At 39.0% G+C, this 19576-nt stretch overlaps 1 long non-coding RNA gene across 1 annotated transcript in view; it reads left to right on the top strand.

The window, feature by feature from the left end:
• The window catches only part of LOC132368487 (uncharacterized), a 138110-nt gene that overhangs the window by 86651 nt on the left and 31883 nt on the right, over positions 1-19576 (top strand). Inside the window, exon 2 of the long non-coding RNA XR_009504100.1 lies at positions 15292-15430. This is a non-coding gene — a long non-coding RNA (uncharacterized LOC132368487). The remainder of the gene's footprint in view (positions 1-15291; positions 15431-19576) is intronic.

Here is a 19576-nt window from a genome sequence, read left to right on the forward strand (position 1 = left end):
AATATTTGCCATATCTATGAGCAGTTAAAGCCTATATTTCTCTATTTGTAAATAACATTCAAATCAACCAATAGAAACATGACTTATAACCCAGTAGAAAAAGGATGTGAAGAGGCAATTTACAAAAAGCAATACAAATAGCCAGTTAGCATAAAAAAGATGCTTGTCTCATTCCTTAATGAAAATGTAAATTAAACAGTAATGAGATACTGTGTTTTGTTTTCTCAGGAAAACAAAAAATTAAACATTTGATGTTATCTTATGCTGTCAAAGATCTGGGAAATATGGGCTCCTATAAATTCTTGGTGAGATAATAATTGGGTATAATTTTACTATAGGAAAATTTGCCAATATCTATCAACATATGACACACATGCTTTTTAACCTGACGATTTTACTGCATATACACACACCCAAATTAAAAAAATCACTACTAAGAATTTCCCTGGGGAGTTCCCTGGTGGTCTAGTGGTTAAGATTCGGCACTTTCACTGCTGTGGTCCGGGTTCAATCCATGCTGCATGGCCAATAAATAAATAAATAAGACTTTCCCTGGATATACATGAAAAAATATGCATACGTTTGTGTATGTGTAAATGTGTGTGTGACTGTGTGGAGTGACTCTATCTTCACACCTATGGGTGTTCGTTGGAGCATTGTTTGTAAAAGACTAAAACTGGATACAATCTGAGTCCATCAATGGGGATTAGGCAAATTATAGGAAGATGACTTAATAAAACAATGTAAAATCATTAAAAAGGATGAGTTAGATTTGTATGAAATTAAATGGTAATATCTCATAATGTAAGTGAAGAAAGCAAAGGGTGGCATAGTATATCTAGTATGATCCTTTTGCCATAAAATAAGAATAAAAATATACAGGAGAGAGAGAGATGCAAGTATATACAATGCCCCCCCCCCCCCTCAACTGTAAGATATAGAAGAAACCATAAATCTGTTACATTTTGGAGAAAGCTTGAGAATTGAGACTGGAGCAAAGAGAAAAAATTTTATTTTTCATTTTGTACCTTTTTAGATTTTCTAGCCAAATACATTATTAATTTCATTTGATAAAAATCCCAACAAGGTTATCTGAGCAGGGATATTGTAGTCCAACTCTTATTTTCTTCTTTATACTTCTCTGCATTAAAAAAAAACCATGCTATTAAATAGTTCATTTAAATATATATATCTTCCTCACTCTTTTTCTTGCAAGCTGAGAATCAAAGTTGAATTTCTCTATCAGTTATATAAATAAGGCCTGCCAGATTCAAAGAGAAATTAAAAGAAACATTTTTTAACAGAGGAAGTATATAAAGATGAGACCACTGATGCGCTTCTCAATAAATACCCCTATTGGAAAATAGCAATGGACTTTCTGGTCAACTTTTTCAGGTGATTTTTCTGCTTATATCAGTGCACATCTGGGGATAATTCATATGTCTTTAGTTAAACACTTTAAAAAATAAAAGTATATATATATGTATAAAAGTATATATAAAGTATATATATGTCTAAGAGTACACAAAAGTACATAAAAGAAACCTGGTGATTATGTTCACCAAGTACTTTATTTTATACAAACAAATTTGAACTATACTAGAGAATACCTAATCAGATATTAATATTTTGCTGTAATAATATTTATGACAGTTTTAAAGAACATTCAGCATCAGAATAAAGTTAAGGCACGTCTCCAAATAGATGAAGACTTTTCCCCAAAAGTAGCATCACTTCAAAAACAAAAATTTCCAAAATAGTACAAAAAGAAAAAGAAGTTTTGAATACCTTATATCTACTACACAGATTGAATTGCTAGTTAAAACTTGCCAACAACCACCATACACGCACTACAAGTGCTAAAATCCAAGAACAGACAATAGCTAGGCTACTAATACATATGGAAATGGATTACAGTTGGAGACATTAGTATGAACTCCTGCTTAGCTTAATATAGATACACATAGTTACGTATAGAAATATTTATAGATAATATATTGTGGTAGCAAAGGGATACAGATATCTGTATGAAAAAAATGATCATCTCTTACATCATAACATAGAAAAAATTAACTTAAAATAGATCACAGACCTAAAGTTAAAACTTACCTATAAAACTTCTCAAAAAACATATAAGAATAAAAATAATTGTATCCCTGGGATAGGCAAAGATTTTTAGACAGAACACAGAAAGCCAGAAAGTACAAACCATAAATTTTAAAAATTCATAAATTTTATTTTATCAAATTTAAAACATTTGCTCTTTGAAAGACATCACTATGAAAATGAAAGGCAAACCACAAAACAGAAGAAAATATTTCTAATATGTAGTTCTGACACAGGACTTTATTAAGAATACATAAAGACATATCACAACTCAATAGTAAGACAAAAAGCTACTTAATAAATGAGGAAAAGATGTGAAAATACAGGTCAGAAAAGAACACATGACAGCCAATAAGTATATGAAAATGTATTCAACATGTTGTCATAAGGGAAACAAAAACTAAAATCATAATGAGATCCTATTACATATCCATTGAAATAGCTGACATTAATAGGATTAACAAAATCAAACATTGGTGAGAATATGAAGTAATTGGAATTTTCATACTGTTTTGTTGGGAACATAAAATGATAAAATCAAATTGGAAAAATGTTTAGGAGCTTCCTATAAAGTTAGTCATATAGCTACTATAAAACCCAGCCATTTTACTTCTAGGTATTTGCCCAGGAGAAATAAAAGAAAATATAGCCACACAAAAGCTTGAATACAAATGTTCATAGCAGCATTTTTCATGATACAAAAATACTGGGGGTGGGTCCCCAACCATCTATTAAACAGCTGAATAGATAAAGTGGGATATGCCCATACAAAGAAATACTACCCACCAATAAAAAATATCAAACTACCAATTTATGCAACAAAATAGAGGAATCTCAAAATTATTATGATTGAAAGAAATAAGAGTATATTCTTTATTTTTCCATTTGTATGAAATTTAGAAAATGCAAACCAGCTTATAATGACAGAAAGTAGACTGGTGGTTGCCTGGTGACAAAGGCAGGGGGTAGAATGGATTTTTAAAGGGGTGAGAGGATATTTTGGCAGGGAGGGGAGATAAAAATAGGCTGTATCTCAATTGCAATGATGTTTCTTGGGTGTATACAGATATCAAAGCTCAAGTTATTGTATTTATTACATGTACACACTTTATTGTACATAAATTATATTGCAACAAAATTGTTGTTTTTAAGGGTCACGTACCTGTTGTTTTGGAGAGAAGTCACCAAGAATTGAGAGGAAAATACACTAGAGTTGGAGTAAAGGGTGGGAGCCAAGCTTTAGAGCTAGCTGATTCATATCAGGAAGAAAGCAGCTCAAGAGAAAGGTACACTGGGTCCTAATTGTAACAGTCAGGCAACTTACCAGCTCTGACTCTGCCATCTTCAAAGGTTCTAGTGTCTCTGATAGAAGACGTTATCTAAGCAAGTTGCAGCCTCTGATCCAAGCCTTCCTTAACTCCTCCCCATGCTCCTCATCCCCAGTAAAGCTATGGATTCTGAGCTTAACACCTTAGAACCGTGCCAGGTAAATTATAAGATGTTGTCTGTTAACCTAATGTCTCAAGTAGTGATGCCTGAAAATTGTTTAATGGCCTCTTCCATCTCCACCCTCCCCCCCATCTGAAACCTTTGAATTTCAACAGGGTGCTCCTGTACTCAGTAGTGGAACCCACAGTGAGAACTCTCTCTGAAGGTATAATGCAGGCACTGTGGCTGGGGAAGGGCAGGGCTGGATTTGGTCAGGGAAGCTTTGGGCTCGGCTTCTGCATCCATGAAATGTTCTTCCCTCTAACACTAAGCTCAGCCCTGCCAAGTCGTAAAAGAATGCAGACCAAGGTTTTTAATGAAAGGAAAATTTTATGTAGACAAGATGAGTTTTCACCTTTACAAACGTTTTATGGCACTAAAACTAGGACTCCAACTCACACAGAATCAGAGTGTGTCTTGGAAAAATGGCTCTTTTATGGACAACTTCTGAGTTCTCCCTCTATTGTCTGGATCCAGTAGAGGACTCAGGTGCACAGATGGGGCACACATACCCTATGTGACCTCCCCAGAACCCTGACCTAGTTCTTTCTTTCTTTTTTTTTTTTTTTGGCTGCGTTGGGTCTTCGTTGCTGCACACGGGCTTTCTCTAGTTGCGGTATGGGGGCCACCCTTCATTGTGGTGCGCGGGCTTCTCATTATGGTGGCTTCTCTTGTTGTGGAGCACAGGCTCTAGGTCCTCGGGCTTCAGTAGTCACAGCACGCAGGCTTCAGTAGTTGCAGCACGTGGGCTCAGTAGTTGTGACACATGGGCTCAGCAGTTGTGGCTCTTGGGCTCCAGAGCACAGGCTCAGCAGTTGTGGTGCACGGGCTTAGTTGCTCTGCGGCATGTGGGATCTTCCCGGACCAGGGATTGAACCTGTGTCCCCTGCATTGGCAGGCAGATTCTTAACCACTGCGCTACCAAGGAAGTCCATGACCCAGTTCTTTCAACTACTTGCCTGTCTGTAAAATGAACCTAATAGGATCAAAGGATATATATATATCAAAACTGGTGTGTTATTTTGAGTGGGCAACTCTTAAATTGCTCTCCTATGGGAAATGTTAACATCTGAAGCAATCAAAAATTATTTGTATAGTAATTGTTTCACAAACTGATAATTTTCCCCCTCCTGACCTCTTTCCTTCCCTCATTGCAAGCCATAGTGGTTTGAGTTGTGTTCTCCAAAAGATATGCTGAAGTTCTTACCCCCAATATCTGGGAGTGTGATTATTTGAAAATAGAGTCTTTGCAGATGTAATTAGTTAAGGATCTTGAGACGAAGTCATCCTGGGTTTGGAGTGAACCCTAAATTGAACGATTGGTATCTTTATAAGAGGAGACACAGAAAAAGAGCCATGCAAAGAGAGAGGCAGAGATTGGAGTGATGCAGCTACAAGCCAAGGAAGGCCAAGGATTGCTAGGAGACAGCAGCAGCTAGGAAGAAGCAAGGAAAGATTCTCCCTGAGAGTCTTCAGAGGGAGAATTGCTCTGGATTGGACTTCTGGCCAACAGAACTCTGAAAGACTAGATTCCTGTTGTTTTCAGCCACCAAGTCTATGGCAGCCCCAGGAAAGTAATACACGGGCCAATCCTGTCAACCCACCCAGATCACCAACAATAGTTTATTTAAACCATGCCCCAAAGCTATGTCAGAGAAACAAGACACTGAAACTAGAGTCAAGAGTTTTTCATAAGTCCACTTGAAGGTAAAAGCAAAAGTCTAAGTGATAGCATGTAGAGAAAAGACAAAGGGTGGTAAGATTACCAATGGCTACAACTCTTTTGGAAAATAATTGTGTATTATCTTGCAAAGCTGAAGATGTGCACAACCTTTGACTGAACATGACTGCTGCAATGGAGAGAAACTGTTGCACATGAAGACAAATGCAGGAACTTCTTAAAAACATCATTGCTCCTAATAGCCACAAACTGGAAAAAATCCAAATTTCCATCAATAGGATGACAACAAATGAAATGAACTACATACTTACAAATGGCATGTTATTCTACAGTGAATATTCATGAACTATAGCTACATGCAACAAACAATGACTTTTTCAAACATAATGTTGAACCAAAAAAAATCAAGACAAGAAGAATGTATACTCAGTATGATTCCATCTATAGAGAATCCTGAAAATAGCCCTCAAAACTAAATTATATTATTTGGAGATACATCTCTGGGTGATAAAACTATAAAGCAGAGCAAGAAAGTGATTACTATCGAATTTAAGATAGAAGTTAACTCTAAGGGGAAGTAAGTGGTTATGATGGGGAAGAAATATACCAGGGATGGGAGCTTGGGGGCAAGCTATAAACACATTGGTGATATTTCTTTTTAGTAAACTATGTGGCAGTTTCACAGATGTTTATATTTTTATTTTCTATACTTTTATTCATTATACTCTTATATATAAAATATTTAAAATTTTTTTTAATGATTTTTTTGGAAAGGGGTAAAAGATAAAAAAAGAAAAGAAGCCATAGATGCTTTAAAAGTATAAAATGTTCCTCGAAGATATTTGTCTGTTTTCATATGGTTCTTTCACATTATCTTCCCCGCTCTAATTTCCAGTCTGTCAGCTAAAGTCTTAGTCAAGGCATTTTCTACTGAAATCTAAGATTCTGAAAAAGAAGGGGAATGTGATGAAAAAGCTCAACAAATCTTAATTGTTGCCGCGAGGTCAGGCTATGCGGGGAATGTGGTATTTAGCTTTGCCACAGACGAGCTCCCTGGAGGCTGCCAAGTGGTGGCTAGATTGGTTGGAGATGAGGGTAGGTATGTAAGAGGGAGGCCAGCTAACATGTCGCACTTTGCCACTTCCAAGGGCTTTCCACGTGGTCTCCTTTGAGCCTCACCCAAGTCCTGTGAAAAGGTCTTACTTCTTGTCTTTTACTCATGAGATTGCTAAGCTGCAGAGAAGTTAAAGGACTTTGTCCAGTGTCTCAAGTTCGGGAAATGACAGGGCCGGGATTGGAAACAAGGTTTTCTCCATCCTACTGCAGTGACTTTTAAAAAAAAATTTTATTTTATATTGGAGTATAGTTGATTAACAATGTTGTGTTAGTTTCAGGTGTACAGCAAAGTGATTCAGTTATACATATACATGTATCTATTCTTTTTCAAATTCTTTTTCCATTTAGGTTATTACAGAGTATTGAGCAGAGTTCTCTGTGCTATACAGTAGGTCCTTGTTGGTTTTCTATTTTAAATATAGCACTGTAATGCAGTGATTTTTAACGGAGTTCTGCCTCAAATGTACCGACATCAACATACTTGTGTGGGAGACTCAGTAGTACTGAACTGATTTGATGCAGTCATCTCAAACTCAGGCTGTAGAGACACAGCTGAAAGCCAGCAGGCTCGGAGGGGCTGTGCAGAAGACAGACAAGGTTAAGCTAATCACAGTACATATGAAGACTTTTGTCTTTTGTAAAGGCTTGTACTCATGGCACAATCAAAAGACAAAATTAATATTGCTTGCGGTGGTTTGTGCTCTTAGCAAAGTCCTCTGTTTACCTTCCAGGTGGTTGATATTCCATCTCTGCCCTAAATACTTACACCCTCCCAGCCAAGCCCTGGTTCTTTACAAACCCAAAGCAGTGAATTACTTGGTGAAACATTTCAGATAAACAGATGTAATCAGATCTCTGTTTGGACTTCATGCTGGAGAAAGTGTGCAGAGCCTGACTGTTTCATATTGTTGTCTTTGATGCCAATAAATCGACCATTTGCAATACTGCTTCTGCCAAGAAATCCCCAGGCCCTTGCGTGGTTTCAATGGAGGATACATGAAAAGACTGAACAAACAGTAGCGTTTTATCCTCATTCCTGTCCTCAAAGCTTTTGCAAACTTAAGCAAGCTCTTTTTCATGATATCTTCAACCCAGCATGGAAGTCTACTGAAACCATTCCTGGTACTGATACTTTCAGTTTGGGAGTTGAGGGGCAAACATTTGCATCTCTTAAATGCTTTGATAAAGTAATGGAAATAAAATAGAACCTTAAGTGAAACCCAAACTAAGTTCCCAGTGGATGTATTTCTCTTGAATTTCACAGTTGTTTCTCTCCTACACACTGCACATGGCCTTAGACACAGGCCAGTGTGTTACCAGTTTTGTAGAATGGCAAAGCTTTGTGAAGACCATTAGAATCTGTGGGACAGAGACAAGGCAAAGATGGCAATGTATAGAAAAGAGCACATGGTGGCAAAAGTGTTTGCTTATTATCTGTTGAGCTGCATGCGATGCTCTGTCTAGGTATAATTCACTCCCTACTCTACCATGGGTCTGGCTGCCTGGGGGATAAGTCAAAACAGCCTTCAGAGCACCTCCTTCTCTCTCCAGCTCTCCCTGAGAGTTACCTCCGTAGTACAATTTTACACACCCTCATCATGTAACGTAATCTTTCCAACATCACCATACTTCATCTAAAATGAAATACAAGAAGAGAATGAGTTGGAATCTTAGTATAAACCTTTTGAAGAATTAGGAAGCCCTACATTTAGAGCTTAGCTTTTAAATTGGAATGGCACATGTATCACATAATCAATATATAAAAAGAAGGCAATTGGTTCATTTTAAGAATCTGGTGGAGTTTAAGGAAAGGCCATGGAGAGAATGATTGTCGTCTTGAGCTAGGCTCCAGCAGTCCTGAAATATATGACTCTGGTAAACAGAATAACATTCACATTCTTTTCTCAGTGTTTTGATGGTACATGTACAGGCAAATGAGTCTACAGCCAAGACTGAAAATTACTGGGACATCACTGTGATCGATGAATACAAAACAAACAAACAACATTTAACCTCCCCTCAAGGAGCTTCAGATTCTACTGAAGGAAAATATACTTTTAAAATTCATTGACATGCTTTAAAAAGGCATTAAATGACACAATCACTGATAAATTCCACATTCCTTTTATCTTCCTGTCTATCCTGTCTTATCTCTTACTCTCTAGTAATAAAATGGTTGAAAACCAGAGAAAAAGAGAAATCAACACCTTGAAATAAAAAGTAGAAACATCGATGGCCACTTAATAATATGCTTTGTTACAGATTCCTTTAATCATGTGGAAAAGGAATTTCTTCTTGAGAAACAAAATGCACCCACCAAGTGTCCAGGAATTATTACAAATGCTTGGGGAGTGTGGTAAATGTGAAAACTGGGCATTAAGAACCGATAGTGCTGACTTTATTTAAGGCTGTCGATGCTCACTTATTTGGTGATAAAATCGAAACCCAGGGCTCTCCCATTAGCTGGATTTCATCTCTGCCTTCCCCACTCAACCACACAGAGCTCCGACCCAACACCCGTGCTGTTACTGTACCGTGAGGAACCAAGTTGGCCTTGTTAACAGGCTATGCCAAGTGCCGGGGCAGCCCCAGTGGAGGAAATCTGATTCCAGTCTGGGGCTGAAAGTACCATCCCCCCTGCCAGGTTTACACTGAGAGCATATAACTCATTTTCAGTTAATTTCTCAGCCTGCAGAATCATTTGGCACATCTGCGCTGTGTATGTTCTCTCAGCTACTTCCCTAGAGACCCTGACCTTGAGGGGATAGTTGTAATTGGCGAGAAAAGTTAATGAATGACAATCATAGTTAAAATATCCTAGTTGTGTAAGAAAATGCATGCATTAAAACTAAAGGAAGAACAAACACAAGAGAAGTGGATTAATACATTTTTCTTGTCTCGTACTTCTTAATGTCAAGGCCTGAAGCACCATGGGGGTAAGGAAGTGAAATGCAATGGTTCTCAAAACACATGTGCTGGGGAGAAACATAGTTACAGCAAGTCAGTGTGGGAGAAGCCATCCCGTTCGTGGGAAAGCCATACCTTCTTCCTACAGATTTTAAATCTGCTTCTTCTGGCTAGACTTCTTGGAGGTGTATTGGAAATTTTGAAGGAGATTTTGCAGGCTTTGCCTTCCATCCTTTCCAAGTGTATTCCTTTTAAATATTAATATTGTTGCCATTGCCTACGTGATTGTAGCATCCATGATTCAGAAAAATATGTAATGATCAAAACTCCTATGAATTCAGTAGTGTTATATATATGTATATAAATGTTATGTTATACCTATGTATTTATATTTATATATTTATAATGTTTTACATGTTTATATATGTGCGTGCATATTTATGTAATTAAGTGCAGTTGCATTTGCATACATTTGAAAAATATGATTCATACAGGTCACCTGAATATCTCCATGTTTTGCAGCCTCTGGTTATCCTTTCTTTTGATAGCTCAGAAAAATTCCCAGGACCCCATCATAGGTGTCTGCAGTATGTCCAGCCCCTCCCACTATGTTCCTGACGATTCCTGGAAAGGATACTTTTTCTTCTAACTCTATTCTCCTTTTCCCACTCCCCACCTTGCCTTCACAGCTGCAGTCCTTCTATCTAAATCCATCACCCCATGCATGGACACACGTTCTTCCTTTTCCTTTGCTAGTATATCCCTAATACACTACTGTCGTATATACAACTTTCATTCAAGATTTGGGAGAACCTAGAGGGGTGGGATAGGGAGGGTGGGAGGGAGGGAGACGCAAGAGGGAAGAGATATGAGGACATATGTATGTGTATAACTGATTCACTTTGTTATAAAGCAGAAACTAACACACCATTGTAAAGCAATTATACTCCAATAAAGATGTTTAAAAAAAAAAGAATACATATAAAGCACATAATACACTGCTTGGTACATAGTAAGCTTATCATATAAAAAAAAATTTTTTTTAAATAAAAATAAAAAGATTTGGGAGAAATAGAAGGGTGTAATCACACCTCAGCAAAGGAGGCAAATTTAAAATTGAGTAGCATATATCTCTGTTCAGTCATCTGTCCAGCATTCCTTACCAAACGTTATTTCTCCTCCCTCTCTCTCTCTCTCTTCGCAGGATCTAGCCTGGCTCCGTTTCACTGGGATCTGCTCTCTTCTAACCAAGGATTTCTCCCATGTCTAACGCCCCTCCTTCCACACCGCTCCTCCCTCCCCACCTCAGGTTCCTCCACCAAGTAATCAGATTTCCACCTGCCCTGTCTTTGGGCGTCAGGGGTAAAATGAAAATCTCTGTAATTTCATTGCACGAAGAAATTTTAATCCCTTCTTTGTTACTATCCTGGGCACTATGATTAATTTAAAAAGCCCCATTAAGTAAGTGTCTTTCTTCCTGCTTTCCCAGAACTATCTACCCAAATGTCAGTCAACTTGTAACATCTCACTTTTTCCTCCCTGCCACAAATAGGGCTGAGAATTATGCAGCAATGCTTGCTGCACGCCTTTGAATCGAATCCCGTGCAGTGTGGCCCCGTCAGTGGCCCACAACCACTCCTCCCTGGAAACAGATGATCTATACATTCCTAAAACCATCTAGTGAGCAAATATGACCTTTGAGGTAGTTTGGTGAAAACTTTCTTTTCTCTCCACTTTATCATGAATTTTCCTCCTTTTCCTTCTCTTCACATGCTTTCTATAATGAAGCTAAAGGATACTTGCAGAGAAAGGGGTAAAAGAAAGCTAGTAAAGTGTTCATTCTCCCAGAGGCATTACATTTTAATGCACAACACAGTCCTAAGCCAAGAGAGCTTAAAGCGAGACTATCTCTGGCTGTGGGATATTAATCACCCAAAAGCCAGTGGAGAATATGTCTTTGGGGGAAAGGAGCCTCCCCATCCCTTGGGAATCATGCAGCATAACATGACTTCCTATGCCATCTTCCCATTCGTTCCCCCTTTCGTAGACTAGCTTACTTAATAGAGAAATTAAAATGGATGAGATCCAAGTAAAATCATGTTTTCCTCCTCCAATCCAGACTACTGGTTTACAATCTCATTTATGCTTCTTTCATTGTCCTCCAAATTGATCACAGCCCTGAATTCCTAGTAGGTGCTAAATATATTCTTATAATAAATCCCAGTGCCCAGATCTTAATAGAGCATTGATCTATTTCCAAAAGTCAGGAAGAGGCATTTTTCTTCCCTGGAAAGGAAGTTAATCAAATGGAAAACTCACTAATCAGGATGTAGACTTGCATTTTGGAATAGTGCCAAGTAAATATTCAGTGACTGACATTGTGTTGCAGTGGTTAGGATTTTGAATCGGAATCAGATCCCCTGGGTCTGCAACTTAGCTCTGACACTAACCAGGTGACCCAGGGCAGGTTATTTAATATGTCTGGCTTAGTTTCATCATAGGTGAAATGGGAATAATAAAGTAGCTTCCCTATGGGTTTGGTGCAGGAATGAAATGAGGCAATTCCAGGTTAGTGCTTAAAACAGAATATAGCAATAAATTCAAATGTGCCTCCTCATGTCTGCATTCAGAGACATCTGAGTTATGGATGCAGAGATCAAGGTGACTGTGAGGCTGAATTCAGAAATTACAAAGAGAAGTGCAATGAATTGGCTACACAACTCTTGAACTCCCAGCCTCTTTGAAACTATCAAATGGAAGGAGAGGAGAAAGAGAGTAACCATTTATGAAGGGGTTTCTTTGGAGACAGCCATTGTAGGTTCTGAGCCCCTACAATTCCTTTTGGGGTGGGAGGTTGGGGTGTGTGGTCTTATTATCCTTTAATCCACTGTTTTTTAGTGAGAAAGGGCTTCAACAGGACCACTTTGAGATCTTGATGTACCATGCGTGGGGCTGGAGGACACTGTGGGGCAAGACCTGCCTCCTGCTCCATTCATTACTAGGGCTGTTGAGACAGAGATCAGCCAAGTGCCTGGGTAGCAGAGGAAGGACCATGGGTTAGGGGCAGCTGCAGAGCCATTATTTGTCAGGGCAAAGGATGCAGCAGCATTCTCCATTAACCAGAGGCAGACTACCCAGAAGAGAGAAAGTCTCCTAGTACTACTATTGTCAGACAGAGTTGCCTGAGAGGGCTGGAGCGCCCCGCAGCTAAAGCTGACAAGGAGTGTCAGTGTGTTAGAGGCTGTGAAAAGGATCACATGTGACCACCTATTATAAAGCGGCATATATTGGTTCAAGTTTACTGCAAGAGGGTGGGTCCATCCAAGCCTCCACAGTGAGATTTGGGAAGAATCAAGAAAGTGTTCCAGGGAGAAATGCCAGCTTTTTCGACATTTGTCAGGTACAGAGAGCTGTTCAAGGAAGACATTTCCTAGCCATCTCTCACCCCTCCCTTCACCGTAGCTCTGGCCTCAAAGGGTCCGAAACTGGCTAGCAAACCGGCTGGTTGGATTAGGGTTCTTTAGAGAAACAGAACCAGTAGGGCTCTGTTGTGTGTGGAGACAGAGACGATAGAGATAGAGGTAAGATATCCGTCTAGCGAGATGTTTATTTTAAGGAATTGTGGGACCTGGAAAGTCCAAAATCTGCCAGGTTGGTTGGCAGGCTGGACCTCCAGGAAAGAGCTGCAGTTCAAGGGGTCTGAAGGCAGTCTGCAGGCAGAATTCCTTCTTGCTCAGAGGAGGTCAGTCTTTGTTTTTTTAAGGCCTTCCACTGATTGGATGAGGCCCATTCACATTACAAAGGATAATCTGCTTTACTTGAAGTGTGCTGATTTAAATATTAATCTCATCAAAATTTAGAAAGGACAGTGAGATGCCACAAAGAACAAAACAAAAAAAGTCTTTCGATTACTCCGTAATTATTCATGCATAATATACCAGTTACAAGTGCCTGGTACCTAGTAAATGTTCAATAAATATTCACTATTATTATTACATATATATACGTATATGATAATTTACTATAAATAGGATATAAAATCTATGCTCCTTTATATATATATATATATATATATATACTTTCTTGATGATGACATATAAAGATACCCTGACAACCTGAAATAGATGCATACATTTCACTGAAATGCTTGATAGGTGGGAAGAACAAAAAAAAATTTTTAAGTTATTACTTCTTTTATGAAGTTATATTCCCATGACTGTGCTTTATGTACTGGTGTTTCACATAAATATATTGCCTGAACTTTACTCTATGGTGGGATAAATATAAACTTTGAAATTGAAATATATTCATGCCATGGCAAACACAGTTGCCTTTGTTGGTGTTTACTATTGTCTATAGCCTGGGGGGCAATATTGACTCAGGTAAACAAATAATTAGCTTGCTCATTTGAAGTAGGAAGGTGTAATTAATGAATTTGCTCACTGTTCTACCCTGCTGCAGACACACAGCCATTTGGGTCTTTGTTCTTTCATTCTCAGCCTCTCTCTCTCTCTCTCTCTTTTTCTCTCTCTTGCTCGCTCGCTCTCGCTCGCCATCTACCTCTATCTCCATTCACAATATACCTGCCTACTCTGCTACTCTGGGTTCCAGAAAATATGGTTGCCTATGGTACTTAGTAAAGTGATGAGTCTGAAACACCAGTCAACTTGGCCCAATGCTGATGTTCAAAGGTACATTTTTTAGATGTTATTTTTTTGGCTGTGCAAGCAGCCTTTTAAGAGCTGCTTTTAAAATTGAAGATGAAGATCAGTAAGACTAAATTTGATGTCTGGATGTAGCAGGCTTGCATTAGGACAGAAATTGGCTCTATTACACAAATAAACCCTTTCAATTATAGCCTTAGTGGGTCTAATTTGCCCATGGCTTTCTTGATCAACCTTTTTTTTTTCTTTTCTTTTTTTAAATTATGTATTGTTCAAGTGATTTTGCTCTAGATTATATAACACTTCATCTAAAATTGTTATATAAATCTTTACTCGTTTTTAAAACAATTCTGCTAAAGCACTAGCCCAAGTTGTTCTTACATCAAAATTAGATAGATGTATATGTGAACTCATGGGATCTGTAACCCAAAATAAATTACTGTAGTGGGGCCACTATTTAAAAACAGAGGTGACTAGAGATGTTAAGAATCTTACTTTCCTGAACAGTAGTGAGAAAGACTTGGCTGCATCCTTTGGCAACATATAGCATGTTAACTAATATGTCATTAAGATTTAAACAAGATTCATGCTGGAAAATCAGACGGTTTCAGCAGCCCTATCCTCATTCCACCAGACCACTTTGAAAATAAGATCTGCCAAGAGTTTGAAAGTGGGATAGAAAGAATGTAAGCCTCACCACTGACTTTTCAGTGCTGTGTAAATCAAAAGGGTTGCCAGCTAGAAGACAGAATGAACATGAGTCCACAGTGATGCTGGCAATTACTCTGGTAGATGTCAAGTCTCGGAAATTGAAATTGTGAGACTGTTCTCATATGAAACAGCAGAAAGGAGAGCATCCTCAGATTTTCTATTGAGTCAATTGGCTGATACCTTTTCAACAACCTGTGGCTTTTGGTTAAAGCTCAGAAAAGCACTTTGTTTAAAAAAATCCATGTTTCATTCATCAACTCTCTAGGCAGTAAATCATAACCAATTGATATTCCTTGAACATCTACTAGGAGCTGTGATAGACAATAAAATTGGGTAACAGATTTACCCAAGTATGAAATACAAAAATCTGAAATACAAATCAGAAATACAAAAAGAAGACCAACTTACATGAAAATATAAAAAGAAAAAAAGGTAGATTTAGGAAGAAAAAAGGGTAGTAGTAAGAAGGAAGCTGTTGCTTCCACCCTAGGGTTCACTGTGGCTACATCACGTTGCTACATCACATTGCCTTGTCAACAAGCCTTGTCAAGATTCTTTTCAGATCCTGAGATCATTTTTATCACAGTTTCTAAGGTGCTCTCCTCTCCTCTCTTTCAGAGGGTGGACTCCCCATTCTTCACTCAGCAACCAGAGTTGCTGAAAGGCAGGTCTTACTGATGCTCCGAGAGCTGAAAATGTGAGAAGGTGATGAAACGGACCAGAGTACTCCCTGCCAGCGGGACACAGGGCTTTCCAAGTAGGTAACTATGACAGTGATCATGCCAAGGGACAGAGCAGGAGGTCCCCTCTGGGTATACAGGACATGCTTCTCCTTGTGACCCCTGGCTGACCTCCCAAGGGGAAGAGCCAAAGTAATCAGCATCTCTGGCCAGCAAAATCAGCGTCAGCAACAACTGAGGCTCAGAGAACTCCCTGGCCTGGGGAAGGACCAGAGCAATGATGCAGCAGTGTTTCTAGGCAGTGAATGATAATAATACTACAGAGGCTCATTGATTCTCCTTTTGTTCTCCACCGCCTGTCACATTTTCCTGTGGTAAATATCCATTAGACTGATGGTGATTGGTTATGAAACCAGTTATCCTGCTGTCCTCAAATAGCAAGAGAGTATTTACAACTTATGTGATACATGAAGATGCAAGGCCCTTTTCATTTTAACTGGGTTCCCAATTAGGACAGAGAATGTTGTGGTTTTGTGGGCTTGTTTTTAGCACAGAACTTTCGGCAATCACCATGAACACTTCCCTTATAAATACGGTAAATAAATAAGGAAGGAAGACTTTGGGGCAAACTGGCATTGGTATCATTTAATTTCTTCTGTGTTTCCAGCCAATTAAATGAATGGGTATCTGTGGTAATTAAACTCACTTTGATAATTAAGCACTAAGGATTCTTAAATTGCTGAATGTTAATGAATATTCCCCAAGTATGGCCCCTGTATCCTCTAGGTACTGCCAAATGGAGTCTTCCTGATCATCATTAAAATCTAGAGTTCTTTTAAAAAAGTTCCATGTAGATAATTGAAACTAGAAACAGAAATTTGGTTTTGTTGCTTTTCTTTATGACTCTGGGCAGGTTGATGAAATTTGAATTGAAAACAAGTTTTATTATAAATGAAACATAGTTGAACTCACTCCTTGGAACTTGGAAGGCCGCATACAGCAGTGCACACATTAAAGCCATAGACAGGAAATAACTCCTGCCTCACCGCAGGTGCCTACAAATAGATAACTCATCAATGCCACACTCTCTTTGCTAATGATTTGAGGCTAAGGCAGACAAAAGTTCTGGACCATCTTGGAGGTGTGCTTTCCACACAGAAATGTACAATGGTACCGCTCTGGGTTTTCCACCAGTAGATGAGCCATATGGAGCATTTTTATCTGGAAACTATTACCCTTTTTTTTCCTTTGACCCCATCAAATAACTTTATTCACACAACATCCCTTAATTTACAAAGCCTCAGTCATTCATACACATGAGGCAGATCCACAGTGTTTAAGGAATTTAAATATAATGTATCATACCAACCCAACTAAAGCAAGTACAAAATAATTCATATATAAAGTTCCAAGTAGGTCCTAGCTTACCAGCTTCTGTCAAAAAAAATAAAGAAAAATAGACTGATTTAGTCTATTAGACTAAAGTCTAATAGACTAAATAGACCTAGTCTTTGAAACTAACCTGTGCCTAGGCTGAAACCTCCTTCACATCCATGTTGGCCCTACGTGAATGTAAATCATTGCAGCATACTCCCCTTGCTCTGATGGAAAGAGGTGCCTGGAGCACAGAAAGATTTCTTTAAAATGTCCCTAAATAAAGTCCCTTCCTCCTGTGGCCTCTCATGGAAAAAGACGTGGAGGCCTTCTTCCCGTTAGCTCCCCGCAAGTCTTAGGGGCCCTGGGAACTGATGGCAGTGGACTCATCCCTCAGCTGGGATGCTGACCTTAGCCAACCTCAAGGCACACTCCTAGTTCCTCCACCCCTCAGAGCATCTTGCCAGACAGGAGCCCCTGCCATCTAAGCCCTCGATAATTTGTCCCTCAGGCTTGCAGTGCAAACCAGTAAACCAAAACACACTTAGATCAAACACTAATTGTAAACAGTAAGTACTGAAAGAACTGTTTCTAGGGCACGGCTTATATACAATTATTTATTTCAAATATTTCAAACACTCAAATGTTTCAAGTGTTCAAATATTTATTTCAGATATTCCCAAAGCCCCTCTTACACAATCTTCCTTAGAGGGGGAAAAAGGGGATGGAACAGGGAATTAGTGTTTCTTGAGTATCCTTTATGTTCTAGGCCCTGCACTAGCTCCCCACATATCATGATTCCATCACTGAAAAGTCATGGCATATTAATGGGGGAAGGTTGCTTCTTCTTGTTTTACTGGACAAAACCATATGACGCATTAGAACTAATCTAACATATTCCACATTATACCAATCTATTATTTAAATCAGCAAATTCACGCTCAGTCACTGAAGTCAAACCTAGCCTTGCCATTTCAGTAACATGTAGAAGGGACCTCTCTGAGCCTTGAGTATTTCTTCATAAAAGGTGGACAATAATCCTGCCAACAAGGGTTGTTGGGAGGATTAAGCTTGATAACATGGGGAAAGAAAAACCATAGCATGGGATTTCCCTGGTGGTCCAGTGGTTAAGAATCCATCTTCCAATGCAGGGGACGCTGGTTCAATCCCTGGTTGGGGAACTAAGATCCCACATGCCACGGGGCAACTAAGCCCGCACACGCTGCAACTACTGAGCCCGCACGCTCTGGAGCCCATGCACCACAACTAGAGAGAACCCTGTATGCCGCAACGAAAGATCCCGTGTACCACAACTAAGACCCGTCACAGCCAAATAAATAAATAAATACATTTTTTTAAATGTGTTTTAAAAAAATAGCACATTTCCTGGTATTTAATAAATGCCACTTTCTCCTTTTCCTTTCTCCCTCTTCATAGATTAAGAAATATTCACCTCCCTAGTGAGTGGATGGAATGGAAAACAAAGACCAAAAAAAAACACTTTTTAGTAAGGAAACCTATAAGCTCCCTTAATAAAATTCCAATCCTCCAAGGTTGGCCCTAGAGATTGTTTTATTCCAGCCCTTTCATCCATATTCCAGATAACAGGGGCAGAACTGAGGACATCCTAGCTAGAGGAAAGAGCAGAACCAAGCCATGCTTTCTCCCTTTAGGTGCATTTCTTCAAAGCTCCAATAACACTTGTGCTTACATCGCATCGATCAGAGCTTAGTTATATGGCTTTGCTTAGATGCAAGGCACCCTGGCTAGTATAGTTTTTATTCATGCAGGCCATGTGCCAGCTAAAAGACAGGCTCTGTTAAAGATAAAGAAGGATACTCTTTGCCACAAAAGAGTCAAATTGTACTGTTTGCCACAAAAAGTCATTACAAACTTCAAGATAAGAAGTGTTAGTGTCTTGGATGCTGGATATATTTTGAAGGTAGAGGCAAACAAATTTGTTGATTGATTGAATGTAGAGTGTTAGAAGAATCAAGGATGACTCCATGGTTTCTGGGTCTGAGCATTGAAATGTCAGAGTTGCCTTTTATAGAGTTGGGAAAGACAGCAGTTTTTGTGGTGGGCTAAACCAGGGTTTCACTTGGGGGCTTGTGGTTTGAGATGCCCATTATTATATACACACCAGGGAGACAGGTGATATACAAGAGTTCTGAGGGAAAGTCTGGGATGGAAAATTGATGTGAAAATCATCAAGGAATAGAGGGAGAGTTTCCAGGTCTGACCATGAGAAGCTAATGTTTAGAGATCTGAAGAATGGAGAAACCAACAAAAGACACTGAGAAGAAACAACCAGTGAAATAGAAAAAAAATTGAGTGTGATGGATTGGTGGTGGGAGCATGTGGAAGTTCCCCTGTGGTATTTTTCTTTTTGGAGGGTTGGGGGATAAGCAGGATGGGAGATAGAAGAGGGTGTGCTAGAGGTTTGAGGATAGAGAAGAAGGTAGGAAATAGCTGTGGAGGGATTGGACAGCGTACCTGTTCGTTGCTGATCGCCATGGTGGTGGTGTGATAGTTTAAGTAAGCCTTGGGAACACAAAGCATCCACAGAGGAAGAGAAAAACAGCATCTTGGGAAGAGTTCTTATCTTTGGAGCAAGAAGAAGAAGAACCAGTGAATGAAACAGAGACAGATCCATCAAAGAAAAAGTCAGAGATCTCAAGAAGAGAAAATGTTTAAGGCAGGATGACACATAACATAAGAGTATGGATTAGGGAGTCATATTCAGATCCCACATTCATCTCTTTCTGGCTTTGTGACCCTAAGCAAGTAACTCAGCATCACTGAACTTTACTTTCCCCATTTGTAAGATGGGAAAAATAATAGTACCT

This window comes from Balaenoptera ricei, chromosome 7 (assembly GCF_028023285.1).
Source record: "Balaenoptera ricei isolate mBalRic1 chromosome 7, mBalRic1.hap2, whole genome shotgun sequence".
Lineage (NCBI taxonomy): Eukaryota > Metazoa > Chordata > Mammalia > Artiodactyla > Balaenopteridae > Balaenoptera > Balaenoptera ricei.